This window comes from Leptonychotes weddellii, chromosome 12, assembly GCF_054177405.1.
Source record: "Leptonychotes weddellii isolate Sample4059 chromosome 12, ASM5417740v2, whole genome shotgun sequence".
NCBI classification, from domain to species: Eukaryota; Metazoa; Chordata; class Mammalia; order Carnivora; family Phocidae; genus Leptonychotes; species Leptonychotes weddellii.
The window spans coordinates 50,127,900-50,154,848 of NC_138380.1; the positions used below are offsets into that span (position 1 = coordinate 50,127,900).

The 26,949-nt window shown below is 35.2% G+C and overlaps 1 protein-coding gene and 1 long non-coding RNA gene across 2 annotated transcripts in view; both read left to right on the plus strand.

Annotated features, from left to right (window-relative positions):
* POLR1F (RNA polymerase I subunit F) overlaps positions 1 to 26,949 on the plus strand; it is a 118,422-nt gene that overhangs the window by 46,234 nt on the left and 45,239 nt on the right. The gene's annotated exons all lie outside the window — the stretch shown is intronic.
* On the plus strand, positions 21,306 to 26,446 carry LOC145716542 (uncharacterized). Its single transcript, XR_014139302.1, has 2 exons — positions 21,306 to 24,187; positions 24,403 to 26,446. It is a non-coding gene; the product is annotated as an uncharacterized LOC145716542 (long non-coding RNA).

The window sequence follows — 26,949 nt, forward strand, 5'->3', positions numbered from 1 at the left end:
AAGTAATCAAGCCAAGCAGATTAGAGAAAAAAGGTACAAAATGAGAACAGACTTAGGGAACTCAGTAACTCCATCGAGTGTAATAACATTCACATTATGGGGATCCCAGAAAGATAAAAAAAAAAAGAAAAAAAGGAGACAGAAAATTTATCTGAAGAAATAATAGCTGCAATTATGAATCTGGGAAACAGAATTTCAAACCAGAAGGCAAAGAAATCCCCCAACAAAAATCAACTAAGGAAGTCCATGCCAAGACATATAGTAATTAAAATGGTAAAAAGGAGTGATAGAGAGAATGTTAAAAGCAGCAAGAGACAAGAAAAGAGTTACATATAAGGGCAACTCTATAAGACTATTAGTGGATTTTTCAGCAGAAACTTTGCAGGCCAGAAGGGAATGGAAGGATATATTCAAAAAACTGAAAGGAATATTTGCAGCCACGAATATCCAGCAAGGCTATCATTCAGAATAGGAGGAGAGATAAAGAGTTTCTCGACAAACAAAAGTTAAAGGAATTTATGACCACTAATGCAGCCCCAAGAAATATAAAAGGAGACTCTGTGAGCAGAAAAGAAATATCATAAGCAGGACTAAGTAAAAAGCACAAAAAAGCAGTAAAAATAAGTGTATCTGTAAAATCAGTTAAGCTACTCACAAAATAAAAGAATCTCAAGTATGACACCATATACCTAAAATGTGGGGGGTGAGGAGTAAAGAGCGGGTGCAAACTTAAGTGACCAAATTAATACAGACTGCTAAGTGCAGAAGATGTTACATTCAAACCTAATGGTAACCACAAATCAAAAACCACTAATAGATATGCAAACAATAAAGAAAAAGGAATCCAAGTATGTACAAAAAAACCCAACTTATTTTAAGAGAAGAGAGCAAGGGAAAAATGGGACAGAGGAAAACTACAAAAACAACCATAAAACAAATAACAAAATGACAATAATACATACTTACAATAATTACTTTGAATGTAAATGAAATAAATGCTCCAATCAAAAGACATAGGGTGTCAGAATGGATAAAAAAACAAGACCCTTCTATATGCCAGATATAAGAAACTCATTTCAGACCTAAAGAAACATGCAGATTCAAAATGAGGGGATGGAAAAGCATTTATCATGCAAATGGATATGAAAAGTAAGCAGGTGTAGAAATACTTCTATGGGACACAAAAGACTTTAAAACGACTGTAACAAGAGACAAAGAAGAACACTATATAATCACTAAGGCGACAATCCAACAAGAAGACATAATAACTAAATATTTATGCACCCAACATGGGAGAACCCAAATACATAAAGCAGCTAGTAACAACCATAAAGGAAGTAACTGGTAATAATACAATAATAGTAGGGGACTTTAACACCCCACCTACATCAAAGGACAGATCAAACAAAATCAACAAGGAAACAATGACTTTGAATGATATTTTGGATGAGATGGGTTTAACAGATATATTCAGAATATTCCATACTGAAACAGGGAATACACATCCTTTATGAATACACATTGAAAATTGTCCAGAAGAGATCACATGTTAGGCCACAAAACAAGTCTCAACAAATTCAAAAAGATCAGAGTCATATCATGCATCTTTTCTTACCATAACACTATGAAACTAGAAGTCAACCACAAGAAAAAAATCTGGAAAGAACACAAATACGTGGAAGTTAAATAACATGCTACTGAACAATGAATGGGTCAACCAAGAAATTAAAGAAGAAATCAACAAGTACATGGACGCAAACGAAAATGAAAACACAATGACCCAAAACCTTTGGGATGCAGCAGAAGTGGGTCTAAGAGGGAAGTTTATAGCAATACAGGCCTACCTCAAAAAGCAAGAAAAATCTCAAACAATCTAATTTTACACCTAAAAGGTGCTACAAAAAGAATAATAAACAAAACCCAAAACAAACAGGAGGAAGAAAATAAAGGTTAGAGCAGAAATAAAAGATACAGACACTAAAAAACAAAAAACAATAGAACAGATCCATGACAGCAGGAACTGGTTCTTCGAAAAGATCAACAAAATTGAGAAAACTCTAGCCAGACTCATCAAAAGAGAGAGAGAGAGTAATTAAACAATCACAAATATAAGAGGAGAAATAATAACAACACCATAGAAATACAAACAATCATAACAGAATATTATGAAAAACTATATACCAAAAATGTGCAATCTACAAAACTGAAGCAGGAAGAAATAGAACATGTGAATATATGGATTACCAGCAAGGACTTGAATCAGTAATGAAACTCTCCCAATGAAAAAAAGTCTAGGACTAGACAGCCTCACTGGATGTTAACTACACTGGAATTAAAAATAAGAAACAAAAAAATGAAGAAACTCGTTGGTATCCAAAATGTCCAGATGAACATTTCAGAGACACCCTTGGACTAAACTTGAATAAAGCTCACAAAGAAAAACAATAAAAAATAAAAAACAAAATAAAGACTGACCAACTTTGTTTTGAGACACTTTTTTTTAATGTCTTGAGAGGTATTATGTAGCAAAACCTTTTTTTTTAACTGATGTATAGCTGACATACTGTTTTAGTTATATTGTTTTAGATGTACAACAGTGATTTGACAATTCTATACATAACCCTATGCTCACCACATATATGATGAGATAGATATATATATATCACATATAGTGTAATTACTATATATACCAGCAAGAGTTAAAATTTAAAATCTATTTTCTATGCATATTTTCTTTCACAGTCAATTCTATTAGCTGTAAGAACACCTATGATTTAAAGTGAAGAGTGAAGACTGGAATATTAAGACCCCTCCACCTGCATTCTAAAGTGGACTTTGAATTTCTTCCAAAGGAAGTTTATAGACCAAGACAACTCAAATCATAAAAGTGACAGTTCTAATCTCAAATAGGAATCAGTAGGGTTCTACCAATCATAATTATGGAGTATACATCAAATTTTGAAGTGTATTTATAATCCCAATAAAACTGAAGAGCTTTGCATTTATCATGTAAATATATATATTTTTTAAACTAAAAATTGTATTTTCTTTTAATTTTGGTTTCAGGCTACATATCCTATTTGATAGCACATGATGCCATACCATAAGGCCAGACTTAGTAGTCTCTGGTGGCCCCAAGTTTGTGAGGCTGAATTGGAACATACCTTCACCTTAAAAGGCCATTTGTTGTATTATATTTAGATAGTTTCTGGTTTTTCTTTTACCTCTGAGCCATTCATTCATGCAACAAATATTTAGTGGATACCTACTATGTTTGATTTAGGTACGCTCTGATTTAGGTACTGGGATTTTATCAGAAGGAAAAAACAGATAAAACTGTCAGTAGAGGGTATAATTTAGTTGCAGGAGAGACAAAAATTTAAGTAGTAGATCAGACAATGATAAATGATATGAAGAAAAATAATGCAGAAGACATTTCAGTGTAGTAAGGGTTATAATTACAATTTTAAATAGGACAGTGAATAAAGGTGCCATTAGAAGGTGAAATTAGAACAAATACTGAAGATGATGGAATCTAGAGGTAGAGTATTTCACAATTAGGGCATAGTCACTGAGAGGTCTAAACATGGGAAGAGTGTCCCGGGTTTCAGATTTCTGAAAGACTTACAGACCCAGGATACTTATGTGGCTACAGCAGAGTCAGCAAGGTCAGGAGGAGACATGATGAGTTTAGAGAGAGTTAATTTTTCCTTTTACTTCTTCGTATCTTTGACATCACTTACCTTGGCCAATAATCTGAAGAACTTACTCTGAAGTAGTTAATGGTGTTTGCTTAATCATTATTTGAATATCAATTATATCAAGGATAAAGGAGGACCTGTAATTGGAAAATATATTTAAAATATTAAGTGTCACATGCCAAAATATGCCTTATCTGTTTTGGTTTCAAATTACAAAAAAAAAAAAGTATATTCATAGGTTTTTCAACTTGTATACCATAATTAGATCAAATAGCATTCCTTCTGTTTAACATCGATACAGTGGCTTCCAGATGTCAATTTCCAGTATTTTTATCTCCCAGGGAGTTTATTTATTTATTTATTTATTTTATTTTATTTTTTTTTTAAAGATTTTATTTTTTATTTATTTATTTGAGAGAGAGAGAATGAGAGACAGAGAGCACGGGAGGGAAGAGGGTAGAGGGAGAAGCAGACCCCCTGCTCAGCAGGGAGCCCGATGCAGGACTCGATCCCGGGACTCCAGGATCATGACCTGAGCCGAAGGCAGTCGCTTAACCAACTGAGCCACCCAGGCGCCCTCCCAGGGAGTTTAAATGATTGACCCAGGTATGCTTTCTTTATATGCACAGGCATTTAAAATACTTAAAAGTCTGTAAAAATACCCACTCTGATAGTTTACAATGAAACAAAATGAAAATAGAATGAGGTGAATATGTCATTTAATATCCTATCACAAATAAGTGATAAGAGAAATGCACTTTAAGTGTAACTGAAAATGAAGTTCCTCTCTTCCCACATGCACCCTCTTTAACTCAGTCAGGTCTGGCCCACAGTCCCAATAAGGGCAATCCTTTGTATCATACAACTACAGTTTTCTAGCTATGTTGATTTGATCAGGGATGGACAATGATCCAAGCTGAAATAATTAGGTCTCTTTCTGAAGAATGCGGAATACAGAAATAGAGACTGAATCAGCATATTTAGTGAAGATTGGAGCTGTAAATTCATGGAGAGTAGAAATAATGTCAGAAAAATAATCAGGTAGATTCTGGTGCAAGTTACAATTACTGAAAAGCAAAAATTAGGACATTACAAAGAGAACTGGTTTTCTGTGAGAAGATGGATTATCCCTAGAAGGATAGAATTTGAGAGACTGGCTGCCAGCCAATTTTCTACTTCATGTAAGGCCTGGCTATATTTCCTGCTGTTGGCTTCCATGAGAGTATTCTTCTTGTTATGATAAACATCCTTTTAATTTGAACCCTTTTGAGGGGGTTCTGTTTCCTACAACCAAAGAGCCCTTTACTATTGTTAGGGACTGGCTATTGTAAGGATTTGAGTTGTGTTAATTAAGTAAACTTGTTGCATTGTTTAAGCAACCTTTAAAATAATGTTTAACTGTGCTAAAAATTTGCTCAGATTTCTAATAGATATCCACAACTGATATGGCTATCAGTTTTTCCTTCTTCATTTGAATCAAGTTGAGGTTAGTGACTATCTGCCACATTTGAGCACCTTAAAATTACTTTTATGAGTGTGTAGCATGTTCACTATTGGGGAAAATATCTAGGCTTATGAATACTTTCATCTAGATGTGAATGGGTCTTATTTCTTCAGTAATCTGAAAATACAACAACTTCTAAATACCCTTTTCCACTTATTTCCCCATTTGACAACAAAGTAACCAAGGTAGATGGAAAACATTGGTGAGAGAAAAGGTTTTGTCTATTTTATTAAAAACTTACTAATTGCAGGTTTTATGTTAAGTATACAGAGGGCTACATATGTGATTAACAGGTAGTATCTCCATTGTTCCATTCCGTATAAAGGAACTTGTGAGTTAAAGAAAATCTTTTGAAAAGCAATGGCTCATGTTCTGGGTTGTGTGACTACAATTCAAATTTTGTTCACTATAATGGCCAAATAATGCAGATCAATTAACATTTTCTTATGGTGGAGACCCATCTTTAGAAATCTTATTTTATGTTAACTTTCTCACAAAATGCACAAGAGTTATAGGGTAAATCCTAAAGTTACTATAACATTTTTATAAAACATTTAGTAAGTTTCTCAATTTATTCACCCAGAAACTCTTAACCCAGTAGCAAAATTTAGGTGTTTTAAAAACTAAAACCAGAAAACAGATAACAGGTATGTATGGGAGGGCCAAGAGAATTAACAATGGTTTTAATCATCAATCAGTCAAGTCCTAAGAGCTCAGGAGTTTTGTGAATAGGATGAGGCCAAGGAAAGAGAAGTATGCTTGGGCCCTTCCAACAGTGAGTCAGTGAAGATGAGAGAACCTGAATAGAGATCTTTAATTTTTTTATATTTGCACTTGAGAGAATGAATTCCATTATTTTTGTTTTAATTTTTTTGCTTCTGTAGAGAATTTAACATTCTGATTTCACAATTGCCAGGGTACAAAAACAACACCTTTCTTTCTCTTCTTGTCTCTTAACTCCTCTCACTTTCTCCTGTCTTTCCACTGATACTGTCTTTCATCATATCAACTTCTTCTTTATCCCTATTTTCCTTCACTTCTCCATGTTTGAATCTTTTGTATATTAGAAATAATCATTCCTATGGCAGATGATCCCTTGAAATCCACTCCAGTTAATATATCTACATTATAATTATTTTTTATAATATCCTTCTAATTAATATACTCCTCATAAATGTACTTAAATTATGTGAAATTTAAATAATCAATAGAATCTTAAAAATCAATAAACATAAAGGAGGACTTCCAGTTTCTGGGTCTACATATAATGGGCTTGGAAGTCACCACTCTATCGTTAACAAGTAAAAAGCTGAAAAGACTAAAACATTAACAACTCTTCTTGGATCCATGTGAGAGTAGAGCTCACAGGGCAAAATCCTGCCCCCAAAATTATAAAGATAGACAAGCGAATACAGTGAGTCACAACTTATTGGAGCGGACTCATGGTGGAAACCGCCCTGGAGAACCAGTGCTCAGGGAGGAAAACCTAAAGTGTAATTGACAAATTGCTAGAGGCTCAGGGTAGACAAATCTGAAAATTAAAAACTCCAGTGGGAGGTACTCATACTCCTCATATTGAGGCTTCCACAATATTGTAAGACTTACCTCCAAGAGCTTGACCGGGTTCCCACAGTAAACATCCAGGAAAAAACCTCCTGGACTTCTGGCATCAGGATGGGAAAGGAACCATTTTGAAAGAGGCCAAAGCACGTTGTTCTTAATAACGCCTGCCCTCAGGGGAAACTAGTTAACGAGACCCCAACCTGCCGGGATATGATCAGAGCCTAACTGACTTGTGTGAAGGAAAATAACCAACACTTGTCAGCTCTAGCCTCCCATGTAGAGGAAGGGAAATACCTAACTCCAGCCCACTCCAGCCATCCTGTCTCATCTGAGGGGAGAAAGGAAAAAATCCCTGCAAAACTTGTGAGGTTCACAGTTCAGAGGCTCAGGCTCACCAAAACTGAGATCTAATCATAAGACCATAGAATGCTTCTCCTCCTCTTATCTTATCATCACATTACTGAAGACCTATTTATCGTAGTTCCTTTTACCTCGTACATCATGCCTAGATAGCAAGAAAAAATAATAAGGCACGCCAAAAGGTAGAAAACTGTTAAACTGTTTTAAGAGACAAAGGCAAGCCTTAGGACCAGACATAGCAGGGATGTTAAAAATACCCAACTGGGAGGGCGCCTGGTGATTCAGTCGTTAAGTGTGTGCCTTCGGCTCAGGTCATGATCCCAGGGTCCTGGGATCAAGTCCCACATCGGGCTCCCTGCTCAGCAGGAAGCCTGCTTCTCCCTCTCCCATTCCCCCTGCTTGTGTTCCTGCTCTCGCTATGTCTCTCTCTGTCAAATAAATAAATAAAAAATCTTTAAAAAAAAAAATACCCAACTGGGAATTTAAAACACCTATGTTAATATGCTAAGAGTTTTCAATGGATAAAGTAGACAGCATACAAAAATAGATGGGAAATGTGAGCACAGAGATAGAAATCCAAAGAAACAACCAAAAAGAAGTGCTGAGATCAAAAACACTGTCACAGAAATGAAGGCTGCCTTTGATGTGCTTATTAGAGACTAGTCACAGCTGAGGAAAGAATCTGAACTTGAGGATATCTCAATAGAAACCTCCAAAACTGAGAGTCAAAATTAACAAACTGAAAAAGATAGAACTGAATACCAAGGACTGTGGGACAACTACAAAAGGTGTAGCATATGCATAATGGAAATACCAGAAGGAGAAGAAAAGAGAGAAAGGAAGAAAAGATGTATTTGAAACAATAATGACTGAGAATTTGCCCAAATTAATACCAGACACCAAGCCACAGATCCAGGACGTTAAGAGAACAGAAAGCAGGATAAATGTCAAAAAAACACCTAGGCATATCATTCTCAAACGACAAAAAAATCAAAGAAAAAAAAGATCCTGAAAGAATCCAGAGGAAAAAAACACCTTATCTGTAGAGGACCAAATATAAGAATTACATTAATTTCTTCTCAGAAACCATGCAAAAAGAAGAGAGTGAAGCGCAATATTTGAAATGCTGAGAGAATAAAACCACCAAACCAGAATTCTATACTCTGTGAAATTATCCTTCAAAGGTGAAGGAGACAAAAAGACTTTCTCAAACAAACAAAAATTGGGGGAATTTATTGCCAATTGACCTGTCTTGCAATAAATGTTAAAAGAAGTTCTTCAGAGAGAAGGAAAATAATATATGTCAGACAGATATACATAAAGGAAGAGCATTGAAAAGCAATAGGTGAAAAGTAGAATGAAAACTTTCATTTTACTTATTCTTAATTGATGTGACAGAAAACAGTTTGTTCAAAAAATAATGGCAACAGTGTATTTGATTATTATGCTAAGTGAAACAAGTCAGTCAGATAAAGACAAATACCGTATGATTTCACTCATATGCGGAATTTAAGAAATAAAACAAGCAAGCAAAGGGAACAAAAAAGAGAGAACGAAAACCAAGAAACAGACTCTTAACTAAAGAGAACAAAATGATGGTTATGGGGGGAGGTGGGCAGGGGGATGGGTGAAATAGGTGATAGAGATTAAAGAGTGCACTTCTGATAAGCACTGGGTGTTGTATGAAGTGTTGAATCACTATATTTTACACCTGAAATTAATATTACACTGTAAATTAGAATTTATGTATGTATGTATTTATTTTGTATTTTAATAATTTATTGTTTATAACACTATACCACATGTTTATTTGTATTTCCGTTTTATTCTTTGTGAAGAAAAAATGAGGAAGACAAACTGTAGGTGAAAAGAATGTTACAGAACAGTCTTGGAACACCCTGTAGAATATTAAAAAGGAGTAGCTTTGAACATTGAGGATACTGCTATATCCAGGGAATACTTAGGTTGAATTACCAGACAGCCTCAACAATTCAGTTTGTTAACTAGAATTTAAATAAAAACTTAAAAAAAACCCCCACAAAATTATAATGGCAACAATGTATTTGATTAAGTATGCTTATGTTTTATATATATTACTTATAAGCATATATGTTTAAGTATTTTATCCATATATAATACATAAGCATACCTAACCAAACACATTGTTGCTATATTTTGTTATTGTTCATATATATATATATATATACACTTAGGTATTTATATATAGGTAAAATGAATAAAAACAGTGATATAAGGAATAGAAAGTGGAATTTAGAATTATTTTGATATTATAAAGTACTCAGGCTACTCATGCAATGGTAAACTGTTACTTGAAAGTGGACTATGTTTAGTTGTAAATGTAAATGGCAAACTCTAGAGTAACCACTAAAAAAAGTAAGAAAAGAAGTTTAACTGATAGGCTAAGAAAGGAAAGAAAATGGAATCATAAAATCTTGGTTATAAGCACAAAAGACAGAAAAAGAAGAGAAGACAAAAATAGGGACAAAGAACAAGGGTAATACATAGAAACCAGTAACAAAATGGTCTATATGAATCCAACTATATCACTAATCACTTTGAATGTCAATGGTCTAAATGTACTAATGAACAAATTCAGTAGTGGGGCACCTGGTTGGCACAGTTGGTTAAATGTCTGCCTCTTGGTCTTGGCTCAGGTCATGATCTCAGGGTCATGAGATCGAGCCCTGAGACAGGTTCTGTGCTCAGCAGAGTCTGCTTGGGTTTCTCTCTCCCTCTCCTTCTGCCCTTCCACCGCTGGGCTTTTTCTCTTTCTCTCTTAAATAAACAAATAGATCTTTTAAAAAAAAGAGATTATGAGAGAAGATGAAAATGCAAGACCCAACTATATACTGTCTAAAAGAAACCCACTTTAGATATAAAGACACATATTAATTAAATGTAAATGGATGGCTGGGGTGGTAAGGGGGATGGGCAAAATGGGTGAAAGGAAGTAGGAGATACAAGCTTCCAGTTATAGAATGAATAAATCATGGGAATAAAAGGCACAACATAGGGAATACAGTCAATGGTATTGTAATAGCCTTGTGTGGTGACAGATAATGACTACACTTATGGTGAGCAGAGCATAATGTACACACTTGCTGAATCACTATGTCATATACCTGAAACCAATGTGACATTGTCAGCTACGCTTCAATTAAAAAAAAAAAGAAGAAAAAAAGCCGAAGTAGCTAAATCAATTTCAGGCACAGCCGACTTCAAACAAGGAAAAGTTATCAGGGATAGAGAAGGACATTGCAAGACAAAGGGGTCAATCCTCCAAGAAGATAAAACTCAACTTGTATGTGCCTAACAACAGAGCATAAAATACATGAAGCAAAAACTGATAGAACTCCAAGGAGAAATAGATGAATTCATTATCATAGTTGGAGACTTCAACATACCTTATTAGAAAGGGACAGATCCAGCAGTCAGAAAATCAACAAGGACATAGTTGAACTCAACAACACCATTAATCAGCTGTATATAATGGACATCTACAGACGACTTCATCCAACACCACCAAAAACCACATTTTTATCAGGATCACATGGGAATATTCACCAAGACAGACCACAGTCTGGGCCATAAAACACATCTTAACAATTTAAAAGAATAGAAATCATACAATGCCTGCTCTCAGACCACAATGGAATTAAACTAGAAATGAATAACAGAAAGATAAATGGAAAATCCCCCAAAATACGGAAATTAAACAACACACTTTTATTTTTTTAAATTTTTATTTATTTATTTATTTTTAAAGATTTATTTATTTATTTGAGAGAGCGAGAATGAGAGAGAGTACATGAGAGGGGGGAGGGTCAGAGGGAGAAGCAGGCTCCTCGCTGAGCAGGGAGCCCGATGCGGGACTCGATCCAGAGACTCCAGGATCATGACCCGAGCCGAAGGCAGTTGCTCAACCAACTGAGCCACCCAGGCGCCCAACAACACACTTTTAAATAGCACATGGGTCATAGAAGAAATTTCAGGAGACACTGAAAAATATTCTGAACTCAATGAAAACAAAAGCACAACTTGTCAAAATTTGTGGGATGCCATAAAAGAAATTCTTAAAGGGAAATTTAAAGCATGGAATACATATATTAGAAAAGAAAATTTCTTATTAAACCAAGCATACTTTTACAATACGGTATAGTAATCATGCCCTTTGGTATTTACCCAAAGGAACTGGAAATTATATCCACACAAAAACCTGCACATGGATATTTATAGTAGCTTTATTCATAATTGCCAAAACTTGGAAGAAACCAAGATGTCTTTATTTTCAGTGCTAAAAAGAAATGAGTTATCAAGACACGAAAAGACAAGGAAGAAACTTAAGTGTATATTACTAAATGAAAGAATCCAATATGAAAAAGACTACATATTGTGTAATTCTAACTATATGACATTTTGGAAAAGGAAAAACTATGGAGATGGTAAGATCAGTGGTTGCAAAGGGATTGGGGTGGGAACAGACAGGGAGGGATGAATAGGCAGAGCATGAAGGACTTTTAGGCCAGTTAAAATACTCTCTATGATACTGTAATGATGGATACATGTTATGTATTTGTCTCAACCCACAGAATGTACAATACCAAGACTACTCCTTAAGGTAAACTATGGATTTTGGATGATAATGATGTGTTAATGTATGTTCATCAATTTTAACACTAAAGTGGGGATGTTGATAATGGGGGAGGCTATGCATGTGTGGAGGCAGGCAGTAAATGGGAAATCTCTATACCTTCCCCTTGATTTTGCTGTGAACTTAAAATTGCTCTAGGAAAATAAAGTTAAATAAAAAGTTAAAAAGAAAAATACTTATTAAGGAAAAAAGAAACACAAATGTTAGTATATTTGATGAGAGCTCTCCACCCTCCTCTCTTGTTCTCACCTGCAGACTTGACGTACTAATTATTTCTTAATTCCTTCATTTATTTGATGTTATTTTGTTTGGATTAGTCTTTCTACCTGCAAATCATAGCTCAATAAACTTATCACTATTTTATTTATAATTGTTTCATTACTAAATCTTCAATACACGAGAAAGTTTGTTTTTTTTCTGAGAAATTAATTATCACTTGCACTTTGGTCATTTCATTCTCTTCTATCCTTAGAATTATCAGACGGGTGTGGGTGAGGCAGAAAACTAGCTCACAAAGCATACCTTAAGCCTTTAGGAACATATCCTAACTAAAATGCTGCTAAATTAAAAATAATTATATTTTTAATTTTTTAGAGGTGGTTCTGCTTATTGTCAAGATTGAATATGCAAGATCCACCCTATATGGATTTAATTAGAAACCCTGAAATGAATACATAGGGCAGCTATTTGAGGACTCTGGAGAGTAGTGGCAGGTGGTGGATTGGGGAAGGAAAGCAGAAAATAATGTACCATGGAACCAGTAGTGAATTTGGTCATTCCTTTTTCCCCGGGTATCTCCTGATCTACACTTAAAAGAGTCCTGAAACCAAGAACTGTGTATTACATGCAGACAGAGAGTTTCAGGAGAAAATTTCTATTTCTAGTCCATCCAAAGAGTAGGGAAGGAGCACCCTGTGAGATAGTTTTGTTTTTAATTCCTTCTGGCTGACTTTCAAGCAAGCTGAGGGTGGCAGGGGCACTTTTTTCCTTTGACCAGAACTGTGGTCTCGAGAGCAGGGGGAGGATGCCCATTGATTTATTTTCACTATCTACCCTCTCATCACTTGGCTCTGGAGGAAGACACTTTCAAGAATGTTTGGCTGAGTAGGGAAACTAAAGTCACAGTTTTTTATTGAAAGGACCACTAAGAGGGACCTCTGAGAATCACAAACAGCTGGGAGTGTACAGAGAGGAGGGAGCTCAAGAAAGCAATACCCTGAAGTTGTGTATTAGCTTTTTCTCTTACTCTCTAGCTACACATGCATGGGTCTGACCTTAGAAAGCATACCAAAGTCTTCAAGAGCTGAACTCTGGGTTTAGACTACCGCTCATGTCCCATATTGGCTATTAGGTAGCATTTTGAAACTGGAGTGACATTGAAACTACAGCCCATGGAAAGCAGGTAGGAGTTCAAGGCTTCAACCTAACAAATGTTACCAAACATTTGAAGAAGAAATTATACTATTTTATATAATCTCTTCCAGAAAATAGAAGAGGGAGCACTTTCTGATTCATTTCATGAAGATAGCTTTACTCCAAACTAGAGAAAGTACAAGAAAATCAAACTCCTGATTCATATTTCTTGTGAACATAAACACAAAATCTTCAACAAAATATAAACAATTGAATTAAGCAAAATATACTAAGTCTAATCACCACGATCAAGTGGGCTTAATACTAGGAATGCAAGGTGATTTCAATATTCATAAAATAAACAATGTAATTCATCATATTAACAAACTAAGAAAAGCTACAAGATCATATTGTTGCAGAAAAATCATTTGAAAAAATTCAACATCCATTCATTATAAAAAAAAACAAACTTTTTAGCAAACTAGGAAGAGGGAGCTTCTTCCTGATAAATGGAATCTACAAAACATCCACAGCTAACATCTTATATAACAATGAAAGAATACTTTCCTCCTAAGTTTGAAGAAAAGGCAAAGATGTTCACCCTGACCATTTACAATCAATATAGTACTAGAAGTCCTAGTCAGTGCAATAATATGCAAGGAAAAGAATTAAAAGGTACACAAATTAGAAAGGAAGAAATAAAATGGACCCTATTTAAAATATCATGATTGACATAGAAAATCCCTATCCAAAAAAGCAAATAAGTAATATTTGAGTTTACTCTGTTATAAGGCTATAAGACTAACACAAAGAAATTCAATCCTTGGAATTTTTATACACTAGTAATGAAAATTGAAAAAAAATTCTTAATTTTCCAAATTGATTTATAGTTTAATTCAAATCTGATCAAAATCCTAGCATAATATTTTTGAAACTATAGGCAAGCTGATTCTAAAATCTATATGGTAAGAACAGTAAATAAAATAGAAAAAATAGGAAAAGGAAAAAAATAGTTACCCAAATGACACTACCCCATTTTAATATTTAATGTATCACTAATAGTAATCAGACTATGTGGTATTAAAGGGGTATACTCCAAATCAATGGAAAATAAGAGTCCAGAAATAGACCCACACAAATACGGACAGTTGATTAAAAAAAATTTTAATGAACATTTTATTTTAGAACAGATTCTGATTTACAGAAAAGTTGTAAAGATAACAGAGCCTTCCCATATACCCACATCCAGTTTCTCTTACAATTAACACTTTACATTAGTATGGTACATTTGTCACAATTAATGAACCAATAATGACATATTATTATTATTAACTGAAGTCCACACTTTATTCAGATTTTCTTAGTTTTTACCTAACCTCCTTTTTCTGTTTTGGGATTTCATTCAGGATAGTCATCGTGTCCCCTTAGTCTCCTCTTGATTGTGACAGTATTTTACACTTTCCTCGTTTTTAATGACCTTCACAGTTTTGAGGAGTACTACTCAGCTATTTTCTGGAATATTCCTCAGTTGGGACTTTTTTTAATTTGGGATTTTTCTGATGTGTTTCTCATGATTAGACCAGAGTTATGGATTTTTGTGAAGACTACAGGGGTAAAGTACCATTCTTATCACATCTTTTCAAGGGTACATACTATCAATACAATTTACCACTGTTGATACTGACTTTCATCACCTGGCTGAGGTAGTGTTTCTCAAGATTCTCTACCGTAAAGGTACTTCTCTCTCTCACCCCAGCCTCTTCCTCCTGTTTTCCATTTGTTCTCTCTCTTTTTTTTAAAGATTTTATTTGTTTGAGAAAGAGAGAGAGTGCACACAAGCAGGGGGAAGGGCAGAAGGAGAGGGAGAAGCAGGCTCCCCACTGAGCAGGGAGCCTGACACAGTGCTCGATCCCAGGACCCTAAGATCATGACCTGAGCCTGACCTGAGCTGAAGGCAGACGCTTAACTGACTGAGCCACTCAGGCGCCCTCCAACTGTTCTCTTAAGAAGGAAGTCATTACATGCAGTTCAGATTTAAAGAGTAGGGAGTTACACTACACTTCTTTGTTTTTTATTTCTATTTTTTTTAAGTTTTTGTTTAAATTCCAGTTAGTTAACATACAGTGCAGTATTAGTTTCAGGTGTACAATATAGTGATTCAACATATCCATACAATACCAGTGCTCATCACAAATGCACTCCTTAATCCCTCACCTATTTAACTCATCCCCCGACTCCCCTCCCCTCCAGTAACCACCACATTTTTCTCTATAATTAAGAGTTTGAGAGTTTGCCCCCCTCTCTCTCTTTTTTGTCCCTTTGTTTGTTTTGGTTCTGAATTTCCACATGTGAGTGAAATCATATGGTATTTGTCTTTCTCTGACTTATTTCATTTAGCATAATACTCTCTAGTTCCATCCATGTTGTTGCAAATGGCAAGATTTCATTCCTTTTTATGGCTGAGTAATATTCCATTGTGTGTGTGTGTGTGTGTGTGTGTGTATACATACCACATCGTCTTTATCCATTCATCCATTGATAGACACTGGGGCTGTTTCCATATTTTGACTATTGTAAACAATGCTCCTAGAGACATCTTGGTGCATGTATCCCTTTGAATTAATATTTCTGGAAGCGCTCTCTGTAAACTGAGAATTTACATCAGTTATTTGGAATTCTTCTGCAGAGGAAATTTGTTTATTCTTCTCCATATATTTACTTAATCATTAATTATATCAATATGGCCTTATGGAGATTTATTTAATACTTTGGTTTGTAATTCTATATTCCTTTTATCATTTTGTTGTTAAAATTATTTCAGCTTTGGCTATTGGGGGATCTTTCATTTCCTTTTATTTATTACAGCATGGTATTAGGAACTAGAACCTGGGGGCCAGGTCTGCTCATTACTCCTGGGTTGCTGTTGCATTTATGCCTTCTCAGCTGACAGATCAAGAAATGCATATATACTAACCCACGTATATGCATGAATCTACAAATATTTATGTCTGTACTATATTAGGGTAAACATGGGTCCTGACTCATGTTTCCAACTCTAACCTATCATCATGAGATAATTCTAACTCTTTCTCTTGTTTTTCTATACCCTCCTCTCCAACAGTGAGAAACCTGGCTCACTCTCCATTTACTTGTTTAATTTCTGCATAGATAAATAGTATATATAGTATTTGCAGAATTGTTAACTTGTATTCCTATGGGAAACAACTTTATCAGCTAGAGTACGGTGCTTATGTGCAGCTTCCTTTGTATGTAGTGTTACAGGCTCTTCACACTTCCAAAGTCACTTAGGTCAGCACTTTTACCTCCACTCCCTTCAGTGAAGTTGTTTCATTCATTTGTAATACTTGGATTGCTTTGTCACATTCTGCATTCTATCCTAGGACCCCTGTGAACTCCTAAATGATTTTTTAAATAAATCTGCATAAATTAAGATTCTCTATTTCTGCTGGAAACTTCTTTGAGTTTGACAAATACATAGTTTCATATATCCACCATTATGGTATCACATAAAATAGTTACACTGCTCAAAAAATCCGCATGCTTCACTTATTCAACTCTTCCCCTACCCCTAGCCTCCGATATTTTTGCCATCTCTTTACTTTTGCCTTTTTTTTTGAGGGCCATATAACTAGAATTATATAATATATAGCCTGGTTTCTTTCATTTAGCAACATACATTTAATATTCACCCATGCCTTTTCATGGCTTGATAGCTCATTCCTTTTTGTTGCTGAATAGCATCCCACTGTATGGATACACCACAGTTTGTTTATGCTTTCATCCTTTGAAGGACATCTTGGTTGTTTCCATTTTTGTCAGTTGTCAGTTATGCATAGTGCTGTTACAACATTTCAAATCAGTTGGGTAAATACCTACGAGTACAGTTGTGGGGTTGTATCATAAGACTATTTTTAACTTTGCAAGAAATATCCAAACTGTCTTCCAAAATAGGTGTACCAATTTACATTCCTATCAGCAGTGAGTAAGAGTCCCTGTTGCTCTGCATCTTCACCAGCAGTTAGTACTGTTGGGTTTTTGTCCTGCTTTTTTTTTTTTTTTTAACCATTCTAATAGTTATGTAGTGGTATCTCATGTTTTAATTGGTATTTCCCTAATGAAAAATGATGTTGAGCATCATTTTGTATTGAGATATAAGTGACATATAATATTGTATTGGATTTAGATGTACAACTTAATGATTTGATATTTACATATATTGCAAAATGATTACCACAGTAAGTCTAGTTAACATCTATTACCATGCGTAGAATTTTTTCCTTTTGTGATGAGAACTTTTAAGATTTATTCTCTTAGCAACTTTCAAATACATAACACAGTATTGTTCACTGTAGTTATCATGGTGGTCAAAAGGTACAAACTTCCAGTTATAAGATAAACAAGTTGGACATCTTTTTATATGCTTAGCTGTCATCTGTATATATCTTTGGAGAGGGGTCTGTTTAGATCTTTTGTCCAGTTTGTTAATTGAGAGGTTTTATTTCCTTGTTGTTGAGTTTTAAGGTTTTTGGGTTTTGTTGTTTGGTTTTTCGATGTAGATATAAGTCCTTGATTACATACATGTTTTGCAAATATTTTCTTCCAGTCTATGTGTTTTATTTTCATTCTCTTAAGTGTTCGTAAAAAAGTAGCATTTTTTTAGTTTTAATAAAATCCAACTTTTTTTGGTAATATATCTGAAATCTCATCACCAAATTGAAGCTCAAATATTCTCCTCTGTTTCCTTCTATAGGTATTATAATTTTGTATTTGATGTTTCCATGATCCATTTTAAGTCAGTTTTGTGTAAGGTCTAAGGTCTGTGTCTAGGTTCATGCTTTTTGCTTATGAATATCCAATTATTTCAGCACCAATTATTGAAAAATTAATTTTTCCCCTTTGAATTGCCTTGCACCTTTGCCAAAAATCAGTTGCTTCTACAGGTGTGCATCTCATTTGGGTTCTCTGTTATGTTCCCTTATGTCCCATCTATGTATGTATTCTTTCACTGACATCATGCTGCCTTTATTTCTGTAGCTTTGGAATATGTCATGAAATTGGGTAGTGTGAGCCTGCAAACTTTGTTCTTCTTTTTCAATACTATATTCACTATTCTAGGTCTTTTCCCTTTCCATAAACATTTTAGTGTAAGATTGTCCATATCTACCAAATAATGTGCTGGGAATTTTATTGGGATTCCACTGATTCTAAAGATCAAGTTGGGAAGAATTGACATTTTAGTTATATTGCATTTTCAAATTTGCAAACATAAAATATCTCTCAATTTATTTAGATCTTCATTTTCTTCCTTCAGTGTTTTGTGGTTTCCGCATGCAGATGCTATTCGTATTTTGATATATTTAAATATGTGTTTCATTTTTGGTGCTATTGTAAATGCATTGTTTATTTAATTTTACCTTCTAATTGTTCATTGATGGTATATAGATAAGAGATTGACTTTTGTATACTGACTTTGCTATATTCACTCATTAATTATAGGAATTATTGTGCACATTCATTGGTGTTCCTATACAGACTCTCATTCCATGTGCAATTAAAAAGAGTTTTCTTTGTTCCTTTTCAATACGCATACCTTTTATTTCCTTTTCTTCCCTTATTGCATTAAGCAGGGCTTCTATTGTGAGGTTGAATAGAAGTGGTATGAAATGACATCCTTGTGTTTATCCAACTCAGGGGGAAAGCATCCAGTCTTTTACCATTAAATGGTGTTAGGCTGTTATAAAATAAGCCTCTTTCAAGCCTATTTCAAAAAGGTATTAGTAGATATTTTTATTAAGTTAAAGAAATGCCTCTCTATTCTTAGTTTGCTGAAAGTTTTTATCGTGAATCAGCAGCAGATATTTTGAAATGCTTTTTCCTGCATCAATTGATCTGATCATATGATTTTTCTTCAGCCTTTTGATAAGGCAGACTACAGTGGATGAATTTTGAATGTTGAGCCAGTCTTGCATATGTTTAATAAATCCCATTTGGTCATGGTGTATAATTTTTTTATATTACTGAATTCAGTTTGCTACTGTTTGAAGATTTTTATTTACATGTTCATGAGATATATCAGTCTGTAATTTTTCTATCATATGATGTTTTTATCTGGTTTTTGAAATAGGGTAATACTGGCCTCATTGAAAAAGTTATGAAGTTTTCCCTCTACTTCTTTTTTTTCTTTTTTTCTGGAGCATAAAATTGTTTCTTGTTTTTTATTCACTCTGACAATATGTCTCTTTTAGTTGGCATATTTAGATCATCTATCTACTCACTGCATTTGTTACTTTTTTTAAATTTCTATTTTCTGCCTTGTGTAGCTTTATTTTATATGAACCCTCTTTATCTTCCCTTAGTGTACCCAATTATAGTTTATAAGATAAAACTAGTGATTTCTGTAATGTTTGCAATATAAATTAACTAAGCTAGGTCTACTTTCAAATAACTATACTTCCTGTGTAGTGCAGTTTCCTTAAAATAGACTAGTCCCAATTTGCTCTTCTCACTCCTTTAGATGTTTAATCTTTTGACTTATGCTCTAATCACCCAATATATTGTTAATATTCTTATTTATGCAAGTAGTTATCTTTTAGATCAACTAAAAATAAAAAAATTAAGCACTTTGTATTACTTTCACTTATTTCTTCTTCAATGTTCTTTCTTCCTTTATGCAAATTCAGTGTCTGTCCTATATAATTTTTTCTATTGCCTGAACAACTCCTTTTAACATTTCTTACCTGAGATGAGATCAAGAATCAGACGCTTAACTGACTAAGCCACCCAGGCACCCTGGAATGGGTCTATTTTTGATGAATTCTCTCAACTTTGCTGGATATAAAGTTTTAGGTTGGTGGTGTTTTCCTCCTAACATTTTAACTATTTCAGTCCACTTTCTTCTTGCTTGCATGGTTTCTGATGAGAAGACCACTGTAATTATTATCAGGTGGAATTTTATCCTATAGGTGGAACTGCATTTTTAAAATTTTCCTGCAGTTACTTTCAAGATTTTATCTTTGTCTTTGGCTCTGAACTTTGAGTATATGTATAAGTGTAAACCATAAAGAAAAAAATATAAATTAGATTTTATAAAAATTAAAAACTTGCTTTGTGAAAGACACTACTGAGAGAATGACAAGACAAGCTACAACTGGAAGAAAGTACAATTGAGTCTTATTTTTCATGGTAGTTTGCTCTATAAAATACAGTAATTTGCTCTATAAAATAATATTTTATAATTAGAATAATTAATTCTAATTAATTCAGAATTAATGAATACTGAACTCCTATTCCTGGATGAAATACAGGGTTAGTTTGCTATGAGTCTCTGGTCCAATATTTTTATTGACTGATTAATGTATATCCTTATTATATGTATGTTTCTGTTTAAAGACAGCTTATTTAAAATATATTATTGATTCATTGACATTGAACTCATGGCCAATAGCACTATAACTCATTATTGAATGAACTTTATCTAACATACATATTTTCTCCATAATACACATCACAACTTTCTTATGCTGAGGAACATTAGATAGCACTTTAGAATAATTCTTGGGATCTATTCTAAGTGGTGAAATTACAAAAAAAACCCCAGGCAAAATGTTAAAATGTGTCACTAAATAGACCAAGAACCCCCCACATTTTTTATAGATGATAGCTGATATAAGGAGGTAGTGTTGCCTTGTTCAAATTCAGCTGGGAACACGCATGTCAAGCAATTCAAATTTTTCACCATTCTGTGCATGTCTGTGAATGACCATAGCAAGATGGCATGTATTGATTTGGGAGTTACAAACAAATTTTAGCAAGTAATCAAATGTGCAGATATAGAAACTGCAAATAATGAGGACCCATTGTATTTTCAAATCACATAACTGCCAAAGGACTTATATCCTAAATATAAAAGGAACTCTCGGGGTGCCTGGGTGGCTCAGTCATTAAGCGTCTGCCTTCGGCTCAGGTCATGATCCCAGGGTCCTGGGATCGAGCCCCACATCAGGCTCCCTGCTCAGCGGGAAGCCTGCTTCTCCTGCTCCCCCTCCCCCTGCTTGTGTTCCCTCTCTCACTGTGTCTCTCTCTGTCAAATAAATAAATAAAATCTTTAAAAAAAAATAAATAAATAAAAGGAACTCTCAAACTCAATAGCAAAAAATGAAAAAAAAAGCAATTAAAAAAGGAAGGGGGCAAATACGTTCAACAGACATTTTACCAGAAGAAATACAGGAATGGCAAATAAGCACATGAAACAATACTCAACATTGTATTAGTATTAGGCAAATGCCAATTAAATGCACAGTGAGCTATTAGAACAGCTAAAAATTTTATATTTTATATAAAATAAAACAAACTGACAATACCAAGTGCTAGCAAGGATACAGAACAACTAAATATCTCATAGATTGCTGGTAGAAATAAAAAATATACAGTTACTCTAGAAAACACATTGTTAGCTTCCCATAAACTTAAAAATGCAATCACAATATGTCTTAGTAATCCCATTCCTAGTCATTTATCCTAGAAATATTAAACCTGTGTTAGAGACTTCTGGGGAAGATGGCAGAGTGGGAGCTAAGCTAAGCTCACTCCATCCCATGGATACACCTAGATAACAACTACATCAGTATAAATAGTCCAGAAAACAGCCCAAAGACTGGTAGAACTTAATCTCCACAGCTATGAAATGTAGAGATATAGAGAAAAGGCCACATCATGAAGGGCAGAGATGCTGTGAGGAACCAAACTGACCTGTGAGACTGTCTGTGGGAGGGAGGGAAACCACAGGCACAGAGAAGGGAGAGGAGCAGACCCCACACTAGGCACCACAGGAACCTGTACTGGGGATGATGAATCCCCATACTTGCCTTTGAAAGCTAGAGGGGCTTAATTTCCTGAGTTCTTATAATCAGAGGGGATTAACACCAGGAACTTTAAAAATCAGCAGGCTTGGGTTTGGGAGATCTGGAGGGCAATAGGAAACTGAGTCCTTGCCCTTAAAGCAACAGCATAACAAACAGTCCCACTGAGATACAGCACAGAAGCAGGAATTTGAAAACCTCAGGGGTATATGGGAGGGAGATTTATTTCTTAATCTCAGAGCATATGCAGGAGGGGCAGAGATCTTTGGGAGACTTCTCCAAGAACCAAAGAGCTGGCAGGTGCCATTTCCCCACCTTGCCCCCCAGCCTCAATACACAGACACCTACAGGAGCCAGCACAGTGTGAACACTCTACCTAGCTCGGTAAGAGCATGCCTTCCACCCCCAACCCTCACCACTCTTCTGTGGAACTGCCTCCTGCAACCTGCCCTTAGCAGTTCACCAAAGCTGCTCCAGGTCCCCTTCTACAAACAGACCAGTGCAAACCTTGATAACACTGCTTGTTTTGTCCCTGCATTCTCCTGTGGACCCATCCTCTCCAACCTGCCCTCTGCAGGTTTCCATCCAAAGCAGCACCACAGGCATTGAAGCATGCAAGCAGCACCAACAGGAGTCAGCACCACTCCAAAGTGATTCTTGCCCCAGAGAGAGGTGAAGATAACCGCACACACCAGTTCCACTGCAGCTTCACCAATGTGCTGGGGGCAGACATCTGGTTTGACTACAGGAACTTCCCACCAAGGAGAGCTTCTCAAGGGACAACAGAGGGAGAATTCCCTGCAGTTCTGTACAGCCACAGCTCTGGCAAATACCTGGCAGCCCTACAATGGCCCCAAAACAACACAGGGACCAAACTGCCCACAATAGGCAAAAAGAGCCATGGCAGATACCTGGATTAAGGGAAAACATGGCTCAGTAACAACACTAGTGTGCATGCAACACACATAGGAGACTCACATCTAAAGAACCAGATTCTGGTGAACAGGTGACATTGTACTGCAGGGCACTGCAGGACCTCTTCTTCATAAAGCCACTGCTTTCAAGATCAGGAGACATAGCTGACTTTCCTAACACACAGAAACAGACACAGAGACTGAGACAAAATGAGGAGACAGATTAATATGTCCCAAATGAAAACAGAGGACAAAATCACAGCAGCAGAGCTAAATGAAAGGAGACAGGTAATATGCCTGATAAAGAATTTAAAGTAATGGTCAGAAACTCACTTAACTCGAGAAGAGTGAAAGATCTCAACTAGACCCTGAACAAAGAGAGAAAACACAAAAAAGAACTAATTGGAGATGAAGAACTCAATAACTGAAGTTAAAAATATACCAGAATGAATAAATAGTAGATTACAGAAAACAGAAGAATGGATCAGAGACCTGGAGGAGAGTAATGGGATGCAATCAAACTGAACAGGAGAAAGAAAAAAGAAATAAAAATGAGACTAGATTAAGAGAACTCAGTGCCACCATCAAACATAATAGCATTCACACTATAGGGATCCCAGAAAGAGATGAGAGAGAAAAGGAAACAGAAAATTTACCTGAAAAAGAGAATATTTGAAAACTTCCTGAAAGAAACAGACATCTAGATCCAGGAGGCACAGGATTCTCCTAACAAAATCAACCAAAGGAGGTCCACACAGGGACACACAGTAATTAAATGACAAAAAGTAGTGATAAAGAGATAATTTTAAAAGCAGCAAGAGACAAGAAAACATTTACATACAAGGGAAACCCCATAAGGATATCAGTGGATCTTTCATCAGAAACTGCAGGCCAGAGAGGAGTGGCTGATATATTAAAAGTGCTGAAAGAAAAAACCTGCAACCAAGAATACTCTATCCAGCAAGACTGTCATTCAGAATAGAAGGACAGATAAAAAGTTTCTCAGACATACAAAAGTTAAAGGAATTCATCACCACTAAGCCAGGCTTACAAGAGGATTCTGAGGGTGGAAAGGAAAGATCATGGCTGGAGTAAGAAAAATAAGAAACACAAAAGCAGTAAAAATAAATATATCTATAAAATTCAGTTAAGGGATTCACAAAATAAAAGGATATGAAGTATGACACCATATACCTAAAACAAGGGGGGAAAGGAGTAATAATTTAGTGCTGTTAGAATAGGTTCAAACTTGGGGTGCCTGGGTGGCTCAGTCGTTAAGCGTCTGCCTTCGGCTCAGGTCATGATCTCAGGGTCCTGGGATCGAGCCCCACATCGGGCTCCCTGCTCGGTGGGAAGCCTGCTTCTCCCTCTCCCACTCCCCCTGCTTGTGTTCCCTCTCTCGTTGTGCCTCTCTCTGTCAAATAAATAAATAAAATCTTTAAAAAAAAAAGAATAGGTTCAAACTTAAGCACCCATCAACTTAATGTAGACTACTATATGCATAAGATGTATAAACCTAATAGTAACCATAAATCAAAAACCATTAATAGATATGCAAAAAACAAAGAGAAAGGACTCCAAGTATATCACTAAAAAAAGCTATCCACCTCCAGAGAAGAGAGCAGGAGAAGAAAGAAACAAATGAATATAAAACCCATAAAACAAGTAAAATAATGGCAATAAGTTCATATATACCAAAAAGTACTTTGAATGTAAATAGACTAAATGCTCCAATCAAAAGACATAGGGTAATGGAATTTTAAAAAAGCAAGACCCATCTATATGTTGCCTACATGACATTCATTTCAGACCTAAAGGCACAAGCAGACTAAAAGTAAAGGGACAGAAAAGCATTTATTATGCAAATGCAAGTGAAAAAAAAAAAGCCTGCGGGTGTGCCTGGGTGGCTCAGTCAGTTGAGCTTCAGACTCTTGGTTTCAGCTCAGGTCATGATCTCAGGGTCATGGCACTGAACCCCAGATCAGGTTCTATGCTTTGTGTGAAGCCTGCTTGGGATTCTCTGTCCCTCTCCCTCCAGCTCTGCTCCTACTCTCTCTCTCTCTCTCACTTTCTCTCTCAAGTAAGTAAATAAATAAGATCTTTAAAAAAAAAAAAGAAAGCAAGCCTGGGTAGCAGTATTTATATGGGACAAACTAGATTTTAACCTTTCCCAAACTGATACAGGAAGAAATAGAAAATTCAAACAGACTATCAGCAATGAAATTGAATCAAAATTTAAAAAATTCCCAATAAACAGAAGTCCAGGACCAGATGGCTTCACAAGTGAATCGTGTCAAACATTTTAAGAAGAGTTAACACCGATTCTCAAGTTATTCCAAAAAATAGAAGAGGAAAGAAAGCTTCCAAATTCATTCTGTGAGGCCAGCATTTATCTGGCACAAAACCAGATAATGGCACTACAAAAAAAGAGAACTGCAGTCCAATATCTCTGATGAAAATACATGCAAATATCTTCAACAAAATATTAGCAAACTGAATTCAACAATACATTAAAAAATAATTCACCACAATCAAGTAAGATTTATTCCTGGGATGAAAGGGTGATTCAATATTTGAAAATCAATCAATGTGATACATCACATCAGTAAGGAAAAAGATAAAAACCCAAGGATCATTTCAATATATGGAAAAAAGCATGTGACAAAGTGAAATTGGACCACTTTCTTATACCATACACAAAAGTAAACTCAAAATGGATTAACAAGTTAAATGTGAGACCTGAAACCATAAAAATCCTAGAAGAGACCACAATCAGTAATTTCTCTGACACTGGCAATAGCAACATCTTTCTAGATATGTGTCCTGAGGCAAGGGAAACAAAAACAAAAATAAACTATTGGGACTATATCAAAAGTAACAGCTTATGCATAGCAAAGGAGACAACCAACAAAACTAAAAGACAACCTACTGAATGGGAGAAGATATTTGCAAATTATAAATCCAATAAGGGGTTAATATCCAAAATATAGAAAGAACTTCTACAACTCAACACCAAAGAAGCAAATAATTCAATTAAAAGTGGGCAGAAGACATGAACAGACATTTCTCCAAGGTAGATATACAAATGGCCAACAGACACATGAAAAGATGCTCAACATCCACTCAGTCATGAGGGAAATGCAAATCAAAACCACAATGAGATATCACTTCACACCTGTCAGAAGAGCTAAAATAAAAAACACAAGTGTTGGCAAGGATGCATAAAAAAGAGGAACCCTTTTGCACTGCTGGTGGGAATGCAAACTGGTGTAGCCACTATGGAAAACAGTATGGAGGTTCCTCAAAAAATTAAAAATAGATATACCATTGATCCTATAATTCCACTACACAAATACCTGGGTATTTACTCAAGGAATAAGAAAACAATAATTTGAAAACACACATGCACTCCTATGTTTATTGCAGCATTATTTACAATAGCCAAATTATGGAAGCAGCCCAAGTGTCCACTGATAGATGAACTGGTAAAGAAGAAGTGATATATTATATATATATATAATATATCATATATATATGAATATTACTCAGCCATTAAAAAGAATAAAATCTTGCCATTTGTAACAACATGGGTGGGTCTAGAGGGTATAATGCTAAGTGAAATAAGTCACTCAGAAAGACAAATACCATATGGTTTCACTCCTATGGGGAATTTAAGAAACAAAAGAAATGAACAAAGAAAAAAAGAGAGAAATGAAAAAAACAGACTCTTAAATATAGAGAACAAACTGGTGGTTACCAGAAGGGAGGTGGGGGAGGATAGGTGAAATAAATGAAGGGGATTAAGAGTACACTTATTATGATGAGCACTGAGTAATGCACAGAATTGTTGAATCACTATATTGTACACTTGAAACTAATATAACACTGAATGTTAATCATACTGGAATTTAAAAATTAAAAAGAAAATTTTTATGTTAAAAATTAGTGCATGCTACTGGGTATTTACCCCAAAGATACAAAAGTAGGGATCCGAAAGGGTACG